Source organism: Schistocerca nitens, chromosome 2 (assembly GCF_023898315.1).
Source record: "Schistocerca nitens isolate TAMUIC-IGC-003100 chromosome 2, iqSchNite1.1, whole genome shotgun sequence".
Taxonomy (NCBI): Eukaryota; Metazoa; Arthropoda; class Insecta; order Orthoptera; family Acrididae; genus Schistocerca; species Schistocerca nitens.
In genome coordinates this window covers 698,647,082-698,667,692 of record NC_064615.1, presented here as the reverse complement: position 1 = coordinate 698,667,692, position 20,611 = coordinate 698,647,082, and the positions used below count along the sequence as shown (strand labels likewise).

Here is a 20,611-nt window from a genome sequence, read left to right as displayed (position 1 = left end):
CCTTGTGTGTTGCAGGTGATACGGGTAATAGCGCTTGACGTGCGGGATACATATAATCGTACTTGGGCTTATACCACGTTGTTGGGCCACTTGGCTGGAGCTTGTATTAGGGTTTATCTCAATATCCTGTAGAACCCGGTCCGCCAGATCTGGAGTATGGACAGTCCACCATCTCCCTGCCCGATCGTTTGTCTGAAAGGACCCTTGATCACACAAACGCCCAATAAGGACTTGAAATGTTGCGTGATGCGTTTGGTGGCACCTCTCGATCTTTCCATCTGATACTAGAGGCAGCTGTAGAGAGTAAAAACTATAAGGGAACACAGAGATTTGAATACACCCAACAAATAATCAAGGGCGAAGGTGCAAGCACTAATCTGAGATTCTGAGATGAAGAGGTTGGCACAGGACAGGATATCGTGGTGCGCTGCATCAAACCAGTCAGAAGACTGGTGACGGAAAAAAAGGAGGAACTGATTGTTGAACTGACCTAAAATAATGACTAAAATGTTCTGTGACCATAGCGGTACTCATATTAAATTAACTTTGAGTGGACTAGTATATTATATCTGGATTATTAAATAACTAATTTAGGAAAGTAAAATTGTGTTCTATATATTAGATGTGTCTGATTTCAAACGAATAGGCATTAACTGAGTATTTGAAAATAATCTCAAACATTAGTAAAACTCAGCATTTTTTTTTCTTATGGGACTTAACTGCTAAGGTCATCAGTCCATAAGCTTACACACTACTTAACCTAAATTATCCTAAGGACAAACACACACACACACATGCCCGAGGGAGGACTCGAACCTCCGCCGGGACCAGCCGCACAAACTCAGCATTAAAACAGTTCTCGTTCCAGGTTTTCCTGTCATTAATACTTTAAAAAGCTTCAACAACAGTCTTTAAATGATGGCTCTAGGAATATACTACAACCTCCTATGTATCGCTACTGTACGGATCGTAAGGACAAGATCACATTAATTAAACCACGCAGAGAGGCTTTTAAAAATTCATTTTTCCTGCGCTCCATACGTGAATGGGACTGCAAAAAAATCCTAATAACTGATACTATGGGAGGCGCCTTCTGCCACGCACTTTGTAGTGGTTTTCAGAGTATAGATGCAGATGTAGACGATCCTATACCGTATTGCGACCTTGCAGAGTAACTGTAGCGTCCATGCAATACCACGATATGGCTGCCCAAATCATCAGGAACCTCTACTGTGTTTCATTCTTGGGACCTAAACTCGACCACAAGTTGCAGACAGTATGAGACAAGACTCATCTGACCAAATTACATTCTTCCAATTGCTCCACGGTCCACGTTTTATGGCTTCGGAACGACGTTTTCCTGTTACGGTCATTTGCATCACTGAAGAGTCGTGGTGGAATTCCAGCTCTTCCTGTAATTCCTGCTTATGGATCTCCCTTCTAGTTGTTTAAGTGCTTACATGGTTAGAGATGGCGACATTCACCTCTACAATGACTTTTGCTGCTGTCATCCTCTTATTTTTCATCACAATCTTCTTTCAAACAAATGGTTCAAATGGCTCTGAGCACTATGGGACTTAACATCTGAGGTCATCAGTCCCCTAGAACTTAGAACTACTTAAACCTAACTAACCTAAGGACATCACACACATCCATGCCCGAGGCAGGATTCGAACCTGCGACCGTAGCAGTAGCGCGGGTCCAGACTGACGCGCCTAGAACCGCTCGGCCACACCGGCCGGCCAATCTTCTTTAATGACCGTCCATCACGATCACGCAACATGCACTTCCCACATTGTGACTTAGCGGATGACGTTTTTCCGTTTTCCCTGCATGCGGTATAAATCTTCGGCACGATCCCTCTTGAAACACCAAACCCTGCGGCTTCTCTGGTTACGGAAGCACCCACCATATGAGCACCAACGATTTCCCACGTTCGAATGCACTGAGCTCCGACGAACGTCACTCACAACTACACAGAACACTGTTCTGATCACTGGTGACACTTGCAACGTATTGAGGACACTGCAAAGGTGCCGTTCAAGGTCAAATACAAAAGCGCAATATGCAGTTTTGGCTAGCCTCTGCATTATGTTCATGTAGCTTGTAATTTCCAACTTTCCTTGCCATTTTCGAGACTTTTAGTTGTCATGCTATTTTATTCTCCGAAGCTGTGACACTTAAAAACTAATACATGTGAAAAAGCATTAACACTGCTGCAAACTTTGTCTTTCTTTATTTTTTTGGGAGGGGGGGGGAGAGGGGGAATGGGGGTTTTGGTTGGAGTCATGATCTACATGAGCCACCCACTCCCCCTCGTCCGCCGGCCCCCGAGGAGCCCCAACTGCTTAACTGCAGGATTTGTGAGGTATTTGTTTGCTCTCTTCTGATTGCTGGCAGACATATATATTATAGGTCTCCCCACATCTATACATTACTAAAGAGTACATTACTAAAGAGGTACTCTCTGTATTTTGTGGAATTAGCTAGCATTACTGTACAAAATTCTGTCTTTTTTATTCACTATTGGTATACCTGTGGTCACGGTGGCCCTGTGGGTATAGCACTGGACTCCAGGCTTGGAGTTCCCAGGCTCAATCCCAGATGGAGATGGAGATGTTTCTCGTTCCAGTCCCTCCAGGATGGTCCCAAGTCCACTGAGCCTGCAATCAGACAGAGTATTGGGGAGAGCGATGGGGGTACCAGGTGGCCGGGCGTTAGGTTCAAAATGGTTCAAATGGCTGTGAGCACTATGGGACTTAACTTCTGAGGTCATCAGTCCCCTAGAACTTAGAACTACTTAAACCTAACTAACCTAAGGACATCACACACATCCATGCCCGAGGCATGATTCGAACCTGCGACCCTAGCGGTCGCGCGGTTCCAGACTGTAGCGCCTAGAACCGCTCGGCCACTGCGGCCGGCCCAGGCGTTGGGCCTGGCATCCTCCCCCTCCTATGCCGCAGCGAAGACAAGTTGCACTGTACCCGCGATCTACCTGCAGTCAAGTTAATAGTCTGGTCATGAACTTTTTTCATCACCTATACCTTTACCTTTATTGGTGTACTTGCCATGCAACCAGCACCCAGTTGCAATGGTAGTATATCAGTAATTTATGGTGGGATAGAGGGCACATACTAACTGAAAACAAATCTTAGTAAGACATAATGGTAACTGAAAATAAATAAAATGCTTTTAAATTATTTTACGGGGAAAAGAGAAGGAATAGAACATATAGACTAATTTCTTCTGAAGTCAAATTTCTACATAACATTCTGTTTATAAGATGGCTTCCATAACGTAAAAATTAGACTGCACTTGGGTATGGCATTATCGGTACACATAGTATGGTGCGAATAGACATTAAATTATGTGCGCAATTTAAAATTTCTTAATAAGTCTGTTACGAACCAGGAAGTAGTCGTATCCTAGGACGCAATGACGGAGTTACACTAGTGGGTAATTTGTGTCCAGCTTTGCTTAATATATTAAACAAAGTAACTTACTTTTCGGAGTACCCCTCAGAGTGAAATAACAGGTAGTTCAAATCACATTTTGTTAATAGTGGATCTCTGAAGGTATCCTGTAGAAGTGACTGATGCATTTGTCATGCTGGTGGTGCTGGTGATGGTGTATATGTGTGTGTGTGTGTGTGTGTGTGTGTTTGTGTGTAGTATAGGCTCCCTCTTTGCTGTCGTTTGTCTTCTCACCCTTCTTTCCACATGTTGTACGTCATTGCTGTAAGTTCAAGAATGTATCTGAAGTCATAGTTAAGGAAGCAGCACCTGTTCGTTGTTCTTTGCGAAAAGATCCACATACTCAATTTGTTGGATGTCTAAGTGCACCAAACTTCCGTAGCGCTATAGCTCAACCGCATTCTGCATTATGTTCGTAAATTGAACGTCGTTGATTCTCGGTGCTCCTGGAGTGTGATGGCCCGGTAGTGCACTTAATGGGTCAAACATGAAAAAAACATTGTGCAGTCCTAAAAGGTCAGACGAAATGGTGACTATTTATGATGGTCACTCCTTTTGAAATAGACATGGGCCTTCCCTTGAACCACAGTAGGTTCTACGATGCGTGACCATAGCATATTGAAGTGACAATCATATAGAAAGTGGAAGCAGCATTTCTATTATTCGCAATAGTACTGTTTAGTTACTCAAGGGTGTTATAAGCCAGTTTTCCTCTTATTTTAGTCTATTATAAACAACTAAACGTCTGTGCCCAGCAGATGTGATATCAGTAGTCCAGACACTCTGGGATTTCATACTTCTCCTTGAGAGGCAGTAAAAGGATGCTGGGTGATGCTGGATACCCAACCGTATTCGTATCGAGGAAGAATAGAAGGGAATATCAGTCATTTTGTCAAAGGCCGATTTGGGAGCGTTAGAGAGATGCTGAACAAGACTACAGCGAGAGACTTAAAAGGTTGGTGTCGTATAAACAGTATAGATTACTTCTAAATTCCGGAAACGGGCATTAACAGAGAATGCTAAGAAACATTATCCCTATTTTTTTTATACAGCGTGTTTTAAAATTCATGTTACAACTTCTAGAGGTTGTAGAGGCGACACAGAACATTACGTTTATATAGTAAAACATGTCCGGAAACGACATACAACGACACTACAGAGCTTCAAAGTTATAGGCACCAGCGACCGTAAATATATGTATATACAGGGTGATTCCGTGATGATGTTACAGATTTCAAGGATGATGGAAAAGGATAAATGTATCAATCTGAGGCAAAGGTCCCTGTACCGGAAACGAACGAGTCGAAAGTTATAAGCGAAAACCATTCTGATACCTCTTACAGTGGAATACGTGTATCGATACCACTATTGCTCAGAACGTAGGACATGCAACTTTCAAATGTGGCAATATGGACCAAGGCAAGAAGAAATGACTAGTAAATATGGTCTGTACAATGCATATCTTCGTTAGTGTGAAACACATCTCACCTACCGAACAAGTGCTCATAGCTCTTAAGATATACATTTTAGAGCCCATGTTTACTAGACATTTGATCTTGTCTTGGCCCATTCTACCATCTCTGAATGTTGCCTAGCGTGCAATCTTAGCAACAACAGTACCAGTAGGTGTATTCGACTAACAGAGAGATCAGAACAGTTTTCGCTTATAACTTTCGACTCGTTCGTTTCCAGTATAGGGACCCTTACCTCAAAATAATGCATTTATCCTTCCCCTTCATCCTTGAAGGTTTGTAACATCGTCACGGCATCACCCCGTAAATACACTGGCTTCCAAAACCAAAGCAACAAACCACTATTTCCCCGTCCTGTGTCTAGTTCACGATTCAGTCATACAAACTGCCAACCAGATGTCGATACGATCGTGTTCTGCACGGAAGATGGCATTCCAGTCAACTAACAACCATGCCAACGATGACGTCATGGCACCTATGAAACGAGGTAATGTTTGGCGGATAGCCCCACATCCACAATCGCTGTCTACACAGTCACAGATGATGCAGTAGGACAGAGAGAAGATGCCTACCAGTCTCTGCGGTGGGGGGCCAGAGAAACAAAGGAAGCAGGACTGTCGCAAACCGATGTGGTCCATTGGCTTAGTGTGAATCTTTCTGTTGTTTCTCGGGTGTGGCGACAGTGTATAGAGACCGAAACTGTGTCCCAAAGGCCAGAGCTGGGTCGACCACGTGTAACGTTAGAAGAGAGGACCATTATTTGGCTGTAAGGGCACGACAGTACCGCCTTAAACCAGCACGGCAATCGGAATGTGAATTCGTAGGATCCACTGGACGTGTTTGTATCGAGGCAAATGGTGTGCAAAAGGTTTCAGCAGAGTGGCCTTTATTGTCAGAGACCTGCTTAATGTCTACCTCTGACGAATTTTCAAAAAATGGCTCTGAGCACTATGGGACTTAACATCGGAGGTCATCAGTCCCCTAGAACTTAGAACTACTTAAACCTAACTAACCTAAGGACAGCACACACATCCATGCCCGAGGCAGGATTAGAACCTGCGACCGTAGCGGTCGCGCGGTTCCAGACTGAAGCTCCTAGAACCGCTTGGGCCACACCGGCCGGCTCTGACGAGTTTTCACAGAAGAGAACGTCTAGAGTGGAGTAATCAAAATGCCACCTGGACAGTCGAACAGTGGGCCAATGTTGTTTTCACAGATGAGTCCCGATTTAGCCTGGAGAGTGATTCTCGACGGATTCGCATCTGGAGGGAAAGTGAAAAACGATTTTTGGACTCGGACATTGTGGAAAGAGACTGACATTGAGGAGGATCCCCAGTGGTGTGGTTCAAAATGGCTCTGAGCACTATGGGACTCAATTGCTGAGGTCATAAGTCCCCTAGAACTTAGAAATACTTAAACCTAACTAACCTAAGGACAACACACACATCCATGCCCGAGGCAGGATTCGAACCTGCGACCGTAGCGGTCGCGCGGTTCCAGACTGTAGCGCCAGAACCGCTCGGCCACCAGCGGCCGGCCCCAGTGGTGTGGTCAGAGCTTATGCTTATCACTCGAACCCCTCTTCATCAAATTGCACGGGTGAATTGGCAAGGTTTATCTTCTGACGGGTATCGTGACGAGATCTTGGGACCTCATTTGCGGTTGTTGCCTGGTGCTGTGTGCCCTGGCTTCGTATTGATGGACGATAATGCTCGAACCTCACGTTCATGTGGTTCGTGTTTTCTTGGAAACAGAATATATTGCACACATGGCGTGGCCTGCTCGCTCTCCTGATTTGAATCCAGTAAGCATGTCTGGGATGCACTAGGAAGACGGCTTGCATCACGTCAGCATCCACCAACCACTCTCCAAGACTGCGAGCAAGTCTGCAGGAAGAATGGGCGTTATTGCCTCAACATGAGACTGATGACATCATTCGCTGCATGCCCCATCGTTGTCTGACCTGTATTGATGCCAGAGGTGGTCACATCCCATACTGAGCACATCAACCAGTTGTCAGAATGTGTGTGCAGGTCCGTTATGTTGGAAAAAACAGAACATTTTTGTGCACCGTTATGCATGTTGAGGTTGTTTACGTTCTGTATTCTTTACATTGTTTCTACTTTACTATCACCTGTTTATACTGTTTTTTTGGGAAAATAAACACAATTTTGCAAAATTTTCGGTTGTTGCTTTAATTTTGGACAACAGTGTATATACATTTACATGCGTCTGCGGCTATAACTTTTGACATTATGTAGCGTCGTCGGATGTCGTTTCCAGACATGTGTTCCTTTGTGAAACTTGATTTACTAAGTTCCCTCTACAACTTCCAGGAGCGTGCAACATGAATTGCGAAACGCCCTGCAGGTCAGTGTTGGAGACACTGGAATCGTGGCTTTCTCAGTCATGAAAAGTGAATGCTGGGATAGGTCTTTTAACAAGACAAACACTGATCAACGTACCAATACTTATCCACTGAGATTTGTCGCTCGTCTACAGAACCTGACTCTCTAACTGCCATCTATTGACAAGGCGTACAGGGAAATGAGAAAGGAACCACTGCAATAAAACTGGAGAGCTTGGGGCACTTACGGAGCAGTACTCAAAAATCTTTGCTGAAACCCCGTGAGATGTACCATACAGTCACACTCTTGGCTGAAGCGACAACCGACTGCTGTATCCAACAACCTCGGTTGTTTGCCGATCATAATCACGTCAATACAGCCTGTTTACCAGGCAAAAAGTCAGAGAGCAACATATCTGCACAAAGCCTAAGGCAACTCAAGGTCTACTGATAAAACAAATAAATTTTGGGAAATACTTAAAAAATGTAATTTAGAGTATACATCTCCACTCAGTCACGAAAAATTGTAACACATGAACATACACTGATCAGGCAGAACATTATGACCATCGACCTGCTATCGATATAAACCCAGGCGATAGCAGCGTCACCTGGCGAGAAGTGACTGCTGCTCAGACACACAGTGCATGTAGTATCAGTGAGTGTGCTGTCCGTGTGTAGACATTGCACGACTTGCCGGGAGTTCGAGGAGTGCTGCGGTGAGTGTCTTCAACACGTGGCGACACCAAAGTGAAACCACGCCCAGACGTCTTGGTGTGGGGCGGCCACACCTCATTGCACATGTCGGAAGTCGTAGGCTGGGCAGATTGGTAAAACAGGACAGGCGGCGAACAGTGGCGCAAGTAATATCAGACTTCCAGAATGAGATTTTCACTCTGCAGCGGAGTGTGCGCTGATATGAAACTTCCTGGCAGATTAAAACTGTGTGCCCGACCGAGACTCGAACTCGGGACCTTTGCCTTTCGCGGGAAAGTGCTCTACCATCTGAGCTACCGAAGCACGTCTCACGCCCGGTCCTCACAGCTTTACTTCTGCCAGTATCTCGTCTCCTACCTTCCAAACTTTACAGAAGCTCTCCTGCGAACTTGCAGAACTAGCACTCCTGAAAGAAAGGATACTGCGGAGACATGGCTTAGCCACAGCCTTGGGGATGTTTCCAGAATGAGATTTTCACTCTGCAGCGGAGTGTGCGCTGATATGAGTCGTGCTTCGGTAGCTAAGATGGTAGAGCACTTGCCCGCGAAAGGCAAAGGTCCCGAGTTCGAGTCTCGGTCGGGCACACAGTTTTAATTTGCCAGAAAGTTTCAATATCCGACTTTTATGCAAAGTTCAGGTGTGCCTGAGCACACAGTGCACCGAACACTCCTAACCATTTGTCTCCGCAGCCGATGACCCATGTATGTGCCAATGTTAACAGCACAAGATCGGCAACTAAGACTGAAATTGGCACGTGACCATCGGCACTGGACATTGGTGTAGTTGTAGAGACTTGCATGGTCTTATGAATTCCGGTATCTTCTTCATCATACTGACGTGAGGGCACAAATCAGTCTTCTTCCAGGGAAACAGCTCCTTGACTCATGTACTACGTGATGGAGACAACCTGGCGGCGGCTCCATAATGGTTTGAAAAACATTCACATGGGCACCCACGGGTCCAGTGGAACTCCTGTAAGGCACCATGGCGGCCAAGGAGTATGGTACAGTGGTTGCAGACCACGTACAACCCTTCATGACGATCAAGTTTCCCTATGCCAGTGACATTTTTCAGCAACATATTGCGCCATGTTACAAGGCAAGGCATGTGATGGAGTAGTTCGAGGAACACAGTGGCGAGTTGCAGTTGATGTGCTGGTCCCCAAACTCGCCAGATTTGAACCCGGTCGAACACGTCTAGGATGTGACTGAACGTGGCGTCGGAGCTCTTCGGCGCCATCCCTGGAATTCACGGGAATTAGGTAAGTTGTGTGTGCAGATGTGGTGCCAACTCCCTCCAGCGACCTACGAAGGCCTCATCCCTTCCATGCCACGACGCGTCGCCGCTACTAACCGTGCCAAAGGTGGACGTACCGGCTATTAGGTAGGTTTTCACAGTGTTCTGGCTTATTAGTGTAGATGTTTTTGAATTATAGTGTGCAGTAGCAAAAGAAAAAAAATGACCGTATGACATTATAGGCCGGGAGGCCCATCCGGGGAAGTTCGTACGCCGTGTGGAAGTCTTATTTCAGTCGATGCCACATTGGGCGACTTGCGTGCCGGTGATGAGGATGAAATGATGATGAGGACAACACAACACCCAGTCCATGGGCGGAGAAAATTCCCAACCCGGCCGGGAATCAAACGCGGGCTCGCTGCATGAGAGGCAAACACATAATCACCCAGCTAAGCGGGCGGACAATAGCAAAAGACTTTTACCAGAAGGAAATAACTTGACTGTAAACTGAAATTCCAAAAGATAATGATCTGAGCTAATTTGAAGCGTATCTCGTTAACGTTATTCGTTCACTGTCTTGTAGATGTCACATTAAATTGCATATCTTTTCTGCGGTTTTGCCGGGTTTTTCACGGAGCAAGCTCGCTTGGGGAAGGATCAATAAATATGTGCAGGATAGAAAAGACATTCCAAGCTCGTGAGTAGAAACCAAAACGATAACGTTCAAAGATGAAAATAGCATGTTGAGCAGAAAATATGTATGATCTGAATCCAATTACGCAAAGTCACTATATTGTTCACTATCGAAAAGATAAAATAAAAAAAATGTTCAAATGTGTGTGAAATCTTATGGGACTTAACTGCTAAGGTCATCAGTCCCTAAGCTTACACACTACTTAACCTAAATTATCCTAAGTAGAAACACAAACACCCATGCTTGAGGGAGGATTCGCACCTCCGCCGGGACCAGCCGCACAGAGATAAAATCCTTATGTTAAAAGAAAGAAAAAAAAACAACTGAAAAAATTCTGTAACTAATAAAAAGCATATCCTGAGAAACCTTAGCCAACCAAAACAAAATCTTGTCCCTACCGAATATATATTTTAATCTGTAAAAGTGAGCGGATTAGAACGGCGCTATTTATATTTACGCTGTAAACTAAATCTGTCGCCATTGGAGGCTTTGCACAGTTCTTGTATCTCCTGGAGTGCTATCTGAAATCCAAATATAGTATAAATGCGGGAATTTAGGGTTCCGAATGCTGTTTTTTTTCTACTCGCCTGAACAATAAAGGAAAATCGAAATAGTATGTGTATATGATAAAGCTCACTCTGCCTTTATCGCTCAAGCAAACAACGATATATTAAAGGTACGGTGACTAATCGTTTATTTACGAGTAAATGACGTTTAAAAGAACTTAAAGGTGTCAAGACTAGATACTATCTTATAACCCAGTAATTCATGTTAAAGATAAAAGAATTAGTTTATGATATTGAATAACTGGAAGAAAGGTCATAATAGGAATCTTAGTCGATAGTGTGTGGTGCATTGTAATTCCATGTATGTTCGATTATAAAATAAGTATACTACTATTTTCTTTTGCGACATCAAACCTGCTCTTCGGACTAGAATTCCCTCTCCAAAAATTAACTGTATTTCTTGATTACGATAAAATCAAGTTTGTCTATAAGTATTACCACCAGACAGGGCAAGTAGCATGTAAGCGAAAGTGATCTTCTGCTTGATTAATGCATAACACGTTATAATTCTAACTCCCATCTACAGAAATATCGTACAGGGACAGCTACAATAAAACGAGAAAGGAACTGCTGCAATAGATCCCTTACGGCATGTATACAAGCCTACTGAAAAATCGAGGATGTGCGCTGCCACAGTAAGGTGACTCGCGCAATCAGCCAATTGCTTACCTGTCCGAAGGTGTCAAACCCATGACAATGAAGTGGAGGAGGCATGAAAGAGATCGGTGCGTTTTTGCCTTTCCCTCTGTCAGATTGTGTCACAAGAAGCAAAAGGAAACCTTCTGACGCGTACGTGCGTGTCATTTGAGACCCACGGATATGCTTAATAGCCTCAAGTGGGAAATGACGTCCAATTCTCTAATGACTTTTGACGATGTTCTGGGAGCGAGTATTTAGCGAAGATTTCAGAAACACTTCGCTGTCTAGCATGTGACCTTTCCCTAAGGAACGCAGTGATTAATTCGGAAGGACGACAGTTCAAATCCCCGGCGGCCATCCAGAATTAGAATTTCGTGATTTCCCTCATTCGCTTCATGCAAATTTCCGGATGGTTCCTTTGCAATAGCACGTCCTATTTCCTTCGTAATCGTTGCTTAATCCGAACTTGTGCTCCGTCTCTAATGTCTCCGTAGTCGACAAACTCTGATCTTCCCTTCTTGCTCCATTCCTCTTGATGACTTTTCAGTACAGTGTGAGAAGTAAGATTGTGTATGGAAGGAGTATGCTGTAAAGGCTCCTTTGAAAAAAAAATTGTTTACTACTACTACTAGGCTAATTACTGTTTAGCTCTACAGGACCTTTACACTGAAATGTTTCCTACACCACCTTGTATTGTCTTTCTATGTGTGTGAGTAACTGTATGTTCACTGTTGTGGGCAAATACATACAGCGTACACAGGGCGATGTGTGAAACTGATAGCGATTACACGCTTCCGCTGTTGTAGAAATCTGCTCCAGATGCTGCAGATACCGTGTTGAGCTGAAAATGGTAACCAAAGTACGGAGAAATATTCTTCGGGGCTCTGTTGCATAGCAATGAGATTGCTTTCAGTTCTGAGAAATGTCCTGGTACTATTGTGGATTTGAATGATCCATGAAGTGACTTGCCCGCATCTCGTGGTCGTGCGGTAGCGTTCTCGCTTCCCACGCCCGGGTTCCCGGGTTCGATTCCCAGCGGGGTCAGGGATTTTCTCTGCCTCGTGATGGCTGGGTGTTGTGTGATGTCCTTAGGTTAGTTAGGTTTAAGTATTTCTAAGTTCTAGGGGACTGATGACCATAGATGTTAAGTCCCATAGTGCTCAGAGCCATTTGAGCCATGAAGTGACTTCTTTTCCGAAGAAAACATCGAACTATTTCACTAGAACTGAACGCTCCCTTCGGAACTGTTCTCAAGCTGGTATTTATAAATCACAATAGAAGTATACGCTGGGTGTAGAATAACACGTACCTTCTTGAAATGAACAATATTTTATTGTTCTATTAACTGGCTAATGGTTCAAATGGCTCTGAGCACTATGCGACTTAACTTCTGAGGTCATCAGTCGCATAGAACTTATAACTAATTAAACCTAACTAACCTAAGGACACCACACACATCCATGCCCGAGGCAGGATTCGAACCTGCGACCGTAGCGGTCGCTCGGCTCCAGACTGTAGCGCCTAGAACTGCACGGCCACTCCGCCCGGCTTCTAATAACTGATTTCCTTCCATATACACATATATTTTACAATGTGAATCAAAAACTCGCAATGGCGTCGATTTTTACATCACAAGAATGGCTCTCATCTAGTAACAATTACTCTTAAGAAGAACAAAAGCTCTATATCCTAAGAATAATTATGTGAGCGCTGACCGCCACAGAGTAATAAACAATATCTTTGTCTCTCTCTCTCTCTCGCACTGTCACAGCAAGTTACGCTGCCCGTTACATCATAATGCGCAAAGGCGCCCATCCGGTAGTATGTAGATGGGGTGGGGGGTTGACCTGGGTCTCTAGAGTATTTTTAAAGACGAATGGCGACTTGTAAATATCCATAAAAATGTTCCAGCTCCGATCCTGACAAAAGTCTGTGTAATACTGACGTTAAAATCATTTTCTTGGAAGAAAAACATCTGACTGCGCTATAGTTTTCCTTTCTCTGATAGGGGTGTTGGTACGCGACGCGCCCTTGACCCCAGGTATGGGCTCCGTTGAGTATACGCAATACAGGTGATAACACTGGCATACATAGTGCATGAAACTCGTGCCACGGCAATGATTTTGTTAACACGTATACAGTCAAATTGGCTTAGAAGATGAACTCCGCCCAAGGCAGTGTGAACGCTCGTAATGAGAAAACCGTAATGCCTACGAAGCCGCAAACGAAGAAGATCGATTTCACATCAGGTGGCGCAACCAGCAACACTACACAACTGGATGTAAGAGATATGGATGTTCAAGGTTTGTTAAAAAAGAAGCTGCACTACATTTAGAATGGGCAAAATGCAACTGTTGGACGAAGAAAATGCAAAGTGAGCGCTTGATGAACTATTCCAAACCGAGAAATGAAATGGAGGATATACGAAAATTAATGCAATGAATTATTTCACGACGTGTATGGATTGTCGAAATAGGTACAACAGGATGATAACGAAATAAAAATGTGTGATGAAGGTCTTTTTTGTAGCTAAGTGCCGACAAAATCTACTTGTATTAATTTTCTTTTATTCATTATTTCTGTCGCATCGGTTTCGAGCATTACCACTCAGCATCTGCGGTTACAGCACACATAATCAACGGGTACTAAAATGCATCATCTATGCATTCCTGTATTATAACCTGTTGTAATAACCAGTTCTAGGTGCCAGGGTAAAAAATTTGCATAATAAAAGAAAATTAATAAAGCAGCGTTTGTTGACCCTAAGTGTCCAAAATGACCGTAGACGTCAGCAACTGTAGGGGGCGGGGGAGGGGGGGGGGGAGGGGGGGGGGCATGAGGTGGCACTTGCCCCTCATCCCCTTCTCTGGATTCAGAGATTTTTTACTCATGACAGAATTCTCAAAACGTTCCTAAGAGAGGATAACCATCAATTCTGTAGTATGGAATAACTTTTTTGTGTCACTAATTAAATTTGGTTCTTCTGGCATGATACTTCTCGAAACTGACCAACTCGTTTATACTGAAAATGACAACTTTAGAGTATTGCCGGCCTCCCTGCCCCTGGAAAATATTCTGCGGAAGCGCATGAAAATTACCTTCAACATATACCACTTAGCTGTACATACCCTTTCTTAAAAGTAAATAAAACTACTTGCAGTCGTGTGATTTCTGATCACCAGACGGATGTTTATGGGAACACGGGAACAAATATCTAAAAATTCCAAGGGTAAACATGCATTACGAATGTCAGTAGACCAATGGCCGGTAACACAGTCCTACGGATTTGTATAATCAGCCGTACTCACGACAAATAGAGGGCACTACACACGCTGAAACCTACTGATCAACTGACAAATTGGACGAGTGTGGGCGTTTTGGCCAGCCGACCGTCCGACTTTTCTTGTCGGTATGTCGATTGGGTATGACCATCCGACAACCGACCAATTCAGCCGACAAAGTGTGCCGTGTGTAGTGGCGTCTTGCCGACAGCCCGACGAAAGTTCGTCTTTTGTCACTGTGCGCGGGATTAAAATATGCTGTACTAATATACATGACAGAGACACGTTTAACTTTCAACGAGTCCATAATCGTTTCCTGTGGCACATAGAATAAAAGGTATACATTACACGAATAAAGGTCTGTCGACCTTCTGTATCTCGGTTTTATCTCCGATACTTAAGGGGTATGAAATCTAAAAACTGAAACACAAATATTATTAGATCTTGGATTCCATTTCCAAAACATAACGGAAATAAAACCGAAATATAGAAGTTGATGGACTTCTATTCTTGAAATATACTTGCGTCATTGTCAGAAGTGTCAAAAAAATCCAGCCTACATCCAAGTCTTTTGCTATGAAGTGAAAAGTGTAGGACTTCTTTTGCAATTCTACCAGTTGCTAAATGGTTCACTTCTTGTGTATTTGTCGTTGTATTTATTAGATGATGCGCGTCGCCACAATTTGTAGTTTTTCTTCTTCTTCTTTTTCTTTGAAATGAATCAGCTTAATGTACAGGGGATGACTTTTACTCTACATGCATAAATAAATTAATAACATTTACATGAACATCTTTTATTTTATTTTTCTTTGATCAAATTAAACTATATGGTTTCAGAGTCTTTTCAAGTCTCAAACATCTATGTTTATATATGCAGACTGATGCGACGAAATAAAATTTTTATTTGTTATTTATTTTGGTTTACCACGGTGTATTTCCTCAGTAAACTACAAATCACGTTGCAGATTTCAGGTATAATTTTAGATAGCAATTGTGGGGACACAAAGGCACAGAATTTAAGTTCCTCGTAATTTCTGCCAGAAGGTAGAATCCATAATGTAGCTAACAGCCCCTCCTCGAAGCTTACAACCTCACTCATGACTATTTTCTTTTTCCTGAAGAATGTTTTGATGATATTCAGCGGCTCAGGAAAGTGTGTTTCATCTATTCTTAGATGTTAACAAAAATCGTTGACTTCCACCTTCTCAAAGGGGCCTGCACAAGTTCAATATTAATTGATCATACTAGTTTGTGAAACCTTCAATATATACTGAAGCGATTTCACAATATCAGTAACATTGACAAAAATTGTCAGTTGAAAAAGCGATTTTCCAAGGTAATGTGTAGAACACCCAAAAGAAAGCGTGTGCTGCAATTATATTAGCCATAGCAACAGAAAAATACGAAAAGGAGGAAATGTGTCGGAGATTGATTGAAAAGAGGAGCGAGTGTCGACATGTTAATTTACTGACTGAAATCAGAATCAAGGACCCGAAAGATTTCGTAAATTATTTTCCGATGAGCTCTGGATCGTACAAGTTATTAGTGCTAATACGAGATAGAGAAGGAAAATACGTTAATGAGAGAGGCAATCGCATTCAACAAAAAATTAGGGTTAACTTCGAGATGTCTGGCGACTGAGAGCTCATTCTAATGCTCGAAGTTAAGTGTCCTGTAATATCAGCATGCACAGTTATTAAAATGCTATGGAAATCTGTGAAGCAATTATATCTATCTGGCAACGATCTGTTCAGGCAATTAACGTAAAACATTTTTGTAACGCTTTGTGATAATTGGTAAAATGGACATGCATTGGGCCGACCTCTTACTAGTCATTGCAGATATACGACGTATTCTTCGAAAGGGGAGCGTTTTTCAAAACTGCTGTGTAACACCACACTATATACTTTATTTTCAAATAAGTGAAGTAAACAGTGTCATAGAAAATCCTTCGTTAATCATCCTAAAGTGGCATATACAATGGTTATCCTTTCGCAGGCCTATTACAGTTCTTTTGTGTTGAAAGACTCCTTAAAAATGGAATCTGATGTGTGATATATACAACGGTAAATTGAAAACATAAACAGTGCGCACTAACGCCGCGTGACTGTTTCCTGAAGCTCTGTCAACATCTGCATGCAGAATATTGTCAGACCGTCAATATTTGTACTCACTTGTTCGTTATGTATTGACAATACTGAGAATATTTTGAGGCCCATCAATATTGCTCATCAGTATTTCTAGTATTGTCAATACGTCAATACACGCTCTCAGACAGTTTGACAATATTATTGAACTTGTGATGGCCCCTTTACGTAACAGAGCGTCAGTGAATTTCTTTCTTTGCTTTAGCCACTTCCTTGCTCACTGCTTTCTTTCGGCTTTTTTTTTAAATTATTGCCTCTGACCCGACAAAGGCAAATTCTACATCTACATCTACATCTACATCCATACTCCGCAAGCCACCTGACGGTGTGTGGCGGAGGGTACCCTGAGTACCTCTATCGGTTCTCCCTTCTATTCCAGTCTCGTATTGTTCGTGGAAAGAAGGATTGTCGGTATGCTTCTGTGTGGGCTCTAATCTCTCTGATTTTATCCTCATGGTCTCTTTGCGAGATATACGTAGGAGGGAGCAATATACTGCTTGACTCTTCGGTGGAGGTATGTTCTCGAAACTTTAACAAAAGCCCGTACCGAGCTACTGAGCGTCTCTCCTGCAGAGTCTTCCACTGGAGTTTATCATCTCCGTAAAGCTTTCGCGATTACTAAATGATCCTGCAACGAAGCGCGCTGCTCTCCGTTGGATCTTCTCTATCTCTTCTATCAACCCTATCTGGTACGGATCCCACACTGCTGAGCAGTATTCAAGCAGTGGGCGAACAAGCGTACTGTAACCTACTTCCTTTGTTTTCGGATTGCATTTCCATAGGATTCTTCCAATGAATCTCCAATCAATTCCAGCTTTTGTTTCCGTATAAAACTACGCTGCATCTCGTGGAACATAACCTCATGAACTTAACTATAACCAATTCGCTACCAGCGATAGGAATAGAGTGGCGCTGTAATTGTTGAGTGCTGACATGTTTAGGCTGCCACGAAATTGGTCGGGTGTCCGATAAAGTGGTGCGTTTGTTGGGTCCTTTAACGGCGGGTACAAGGCTGAGACTCTATTGACCATATGTAAGCGAAGTAGTTGATTCCCTGTCTCGCTACGCAGAGTTGAGGTAAGCCACATTGAAGAGCAAGCAAGTGCGGACACTGGCGGAGTGGAGGAGGGCTCGCTCGCTGGCGTCTTCCTTCCGGCCGCTGTCGGCGCAGCACTTAACAGCCGTCAGGCGACCAGTGCCCTGCTAGCAGCCGTCCCACCAACACGCCACGTGCGCGCAGCGCCAGCCGTCACCGGGACAGTAAGTCGCACGTCATTTAACGGGACCAGCTCACAATTATTCCCGTCTCCGCTCCTCTCTTGCCGCGACTTCTGCACGCTTGTAAGTAGCATGTACGGTTAGGGCCTACGGAATTGTGTTACTTACCAATATGTAGAACGGTGTGCAGACATTTGCCACGATTTTACCTGCTCCGAAGGGTCGCGTCCCTTGCCTTCCCCTCCTCCTCACCAGCCGCCCGACCCCTGGAATTGCATTTGCTAACTCAACTTTAGTGGCACTGTCATCAGTAACATTACCGTCGCTGTTGCGCAGCAAAGGTACTTATTGAGCCTTTCCGCTGGTTTACTTAACATAGGACAAGAATGTCTTTGGATTTTCCGCCACATTTCTATAGAGAGTTTCGTTGTGGAAACTATTAAATGCATCTCGCATTGAAACAAAATTTCGAGCCTGAGTAAAACTTCGCCAATCTTGGAGATTTGGCGTTCGTCTAAATTATACGTGCCTTTTTCGGTGCTTCTGTAGCAGCTTTCTGTCGTGTTTTGTGTACCATGGGGGATCAGTTCCGTATTTCATTCATTTATATGGTATGAAACTCTAGAGTGCTGTTGATATTATTTCTTTGAACTTAAGCCACATATAGTCATAACTTACATAGTTTGGAAGGATCGGAGACTGTCTCTTAGAAAGACGTCAACTGAATTTTTAACTGCTTTTATAAATAGATATATTTCGCGTTTACTTTTGGTGAATTTCTTTGTTACTGAATTGAGCCTCGTAACGACTGTGTTCACTAATCCCTCTATCCGTCGTGATGCTCAGGATTATTTGTGGCTAAGAGGTCAAGCGTGTTTTCGTAACCATTTACAATTTGAATGGCCTCGTGAACTAATTGTTCAAAATAATTTTAAAAAAGCATTTAGAACAATTACGGAAGTTGTTTTCTATTTACATTAGTGTCTGAAAATGTATTTTTGTCAACATACGGAAGGTAGATTGAAGTCACTGCCAACTATAATTGTATGAGTAGGGTACCTATTTGTGATGAGACTCAAGTTTTCTTCGAATTGTTCAGCAACTGTTTCATCTGAGACCGGGGGTCGGTAAAAGGAGCCAGTTATTAATTTATTCCGGTTGTCGAAAATAACCTCTGCCCATACTACGTCACAGGAACTATCTGCTTCAATGTCGCTTGTGAGCTGGAACACACATTATTTTTCCTTAAGTGGTGCTTCTTGTTTCTGTTGTAGTGCAGATCATTACAATTACGGATTTTCCTTCCAAAACCTAGGATGCTTTCTCTGTCACCCTGTAAATACCAAAGCTAAACAATGTACAACAACAATGTACGTCACAAGCATATCATTCTGTATTACTTCATTTCCTTATTTCTAACATTTTAAAATTGTACGTCGACTTTAGATGACATGTCAATCATAGATGTTCTTATCTCTATTTAGTGAACGTATTTTCAGTCATGATTTGAACATTGCCCCGCTACACTTTATCAACTAATGTTTCGCAGCAAGGGCTATCGGATTTTAGAGAGTAAATTAATATGGAGTATGTCGTTCTTCTTTTCAAACATTCACATACCCATTTCTTCTTTCCTTATTGTCTTTTGGGCATGCAGCTGTAGTAATTAAAGTAGGCACAAATGCAGTGATAAAAAAGAAACGACTAGCGTACATTCGCATTCTCTTTACATCGTTCCTTCCTTGTTGCTCTCATGGTGATGGACTGTTTCTATCGCAATCAGTTAACGTGAAAGGAAGCTACCGTACAGACAGAGGGATCTATATTTGTACTTGTCAGAACTAATTACATACTGACATAATCGTCGGTATTGCTTTCGTTTCCACAAAGTTATAAATATTTCGATTTCGGAAAAGAAGATCTGTATTTCGCCAAATGTCGAAGAAGGAGGTCCCTTACGTACTGGTTGTATCGAGTAAGATGCGGAGACGGCGGTTTGAAAGCGGACAGTAGTATTACGAGGAAGGGCGTCCCTTACCTGAGGGATCGCTACTCAAGCTACCTGGCGAAGGGGCAAGTGTCCGGCATTCACGTAGAACCACTGCGGGCTTCTCTGAAGGCAGAATCTGAGAGAAGCTTTGAGACTAGCTCAGGATTCACCAAGATGAATGTGCAACAAAGGATAAATAACACGCTCGGACTGACCAAGCCTCGGTATGGTCTCTTCTCCGGGATGAGAAAATCTTTTCTATGTAAGCTGCTGTCAGTCATACTTAAGTATTATACTGTATTACCAACAACTCTCTGGCTCCGCGAGAAAGTAAAAATAAACAGCCGCATGTTATTGTTGGTTGGAGCGTCACAACTGTTCGTTCAGCGGCGCAACTGGCGAAGCTTTTCCTCCCTCCGCACGTACTCGTCGCTTCCAACTGAAAAATATGTATGTGCAGTGGATTTGTTTAGCGCTGCTAGCCTTGACGATTGCGCGTAGTGTTTAATATCGTGATTGTGTATTGTTGTTGATGGTTATAGTAGAGAAATGGATAAACCTGGCGCTTGCGTAAAACCTAATACTCACGAATAATACCAGAAAGCGCAGTTTGTCCCCACGGATCACTGCTGACAATGGAACACGTTTGAATTCCATGGACCACTGAGGGAAAGTTTGGGAACAGTCTGTTAATTACAGTGTGCCGCAACTTCTCTCATGCCGCTAAAATGCGAATATCTACCACTGACGGGGCTCAAACCAGCTCTCTCTGGGCCGAACACCAACACTTTAGCGTGCGTTAGCGACCCCCTGCCCCCTTGCAATTTT

At 43.3% G+C, this 20,611-nt stretch overlaps 1 protein-coding gene across 2 annotated transcripts in view; it reads left to right on the top strand.

Moving 5' to 3' along the window:
- Positions 1-17,761: 17,761 nt before the first annotated feature.
- Positions 17,762-20,611, top strand: part of LOC126236854 (pancreatic triacylglycerol lipase-like) — a 202,698-nt gene continuing 199,848 nt past the window's right edge. Inside the window, exon 1 of one of the 2 annotated variants that reach the window (XM_049946463.1) lies at positions 17,762-17,835. The gene's annotated coding sequence lies outside the window, so the exon portion shown is untranslated. Of the gene's footprint in view, positions 17,917-20,611 lie in introns of both variants that reach the window. The other variant, XM_049946464.1, reaches the window with a different exon arrangement.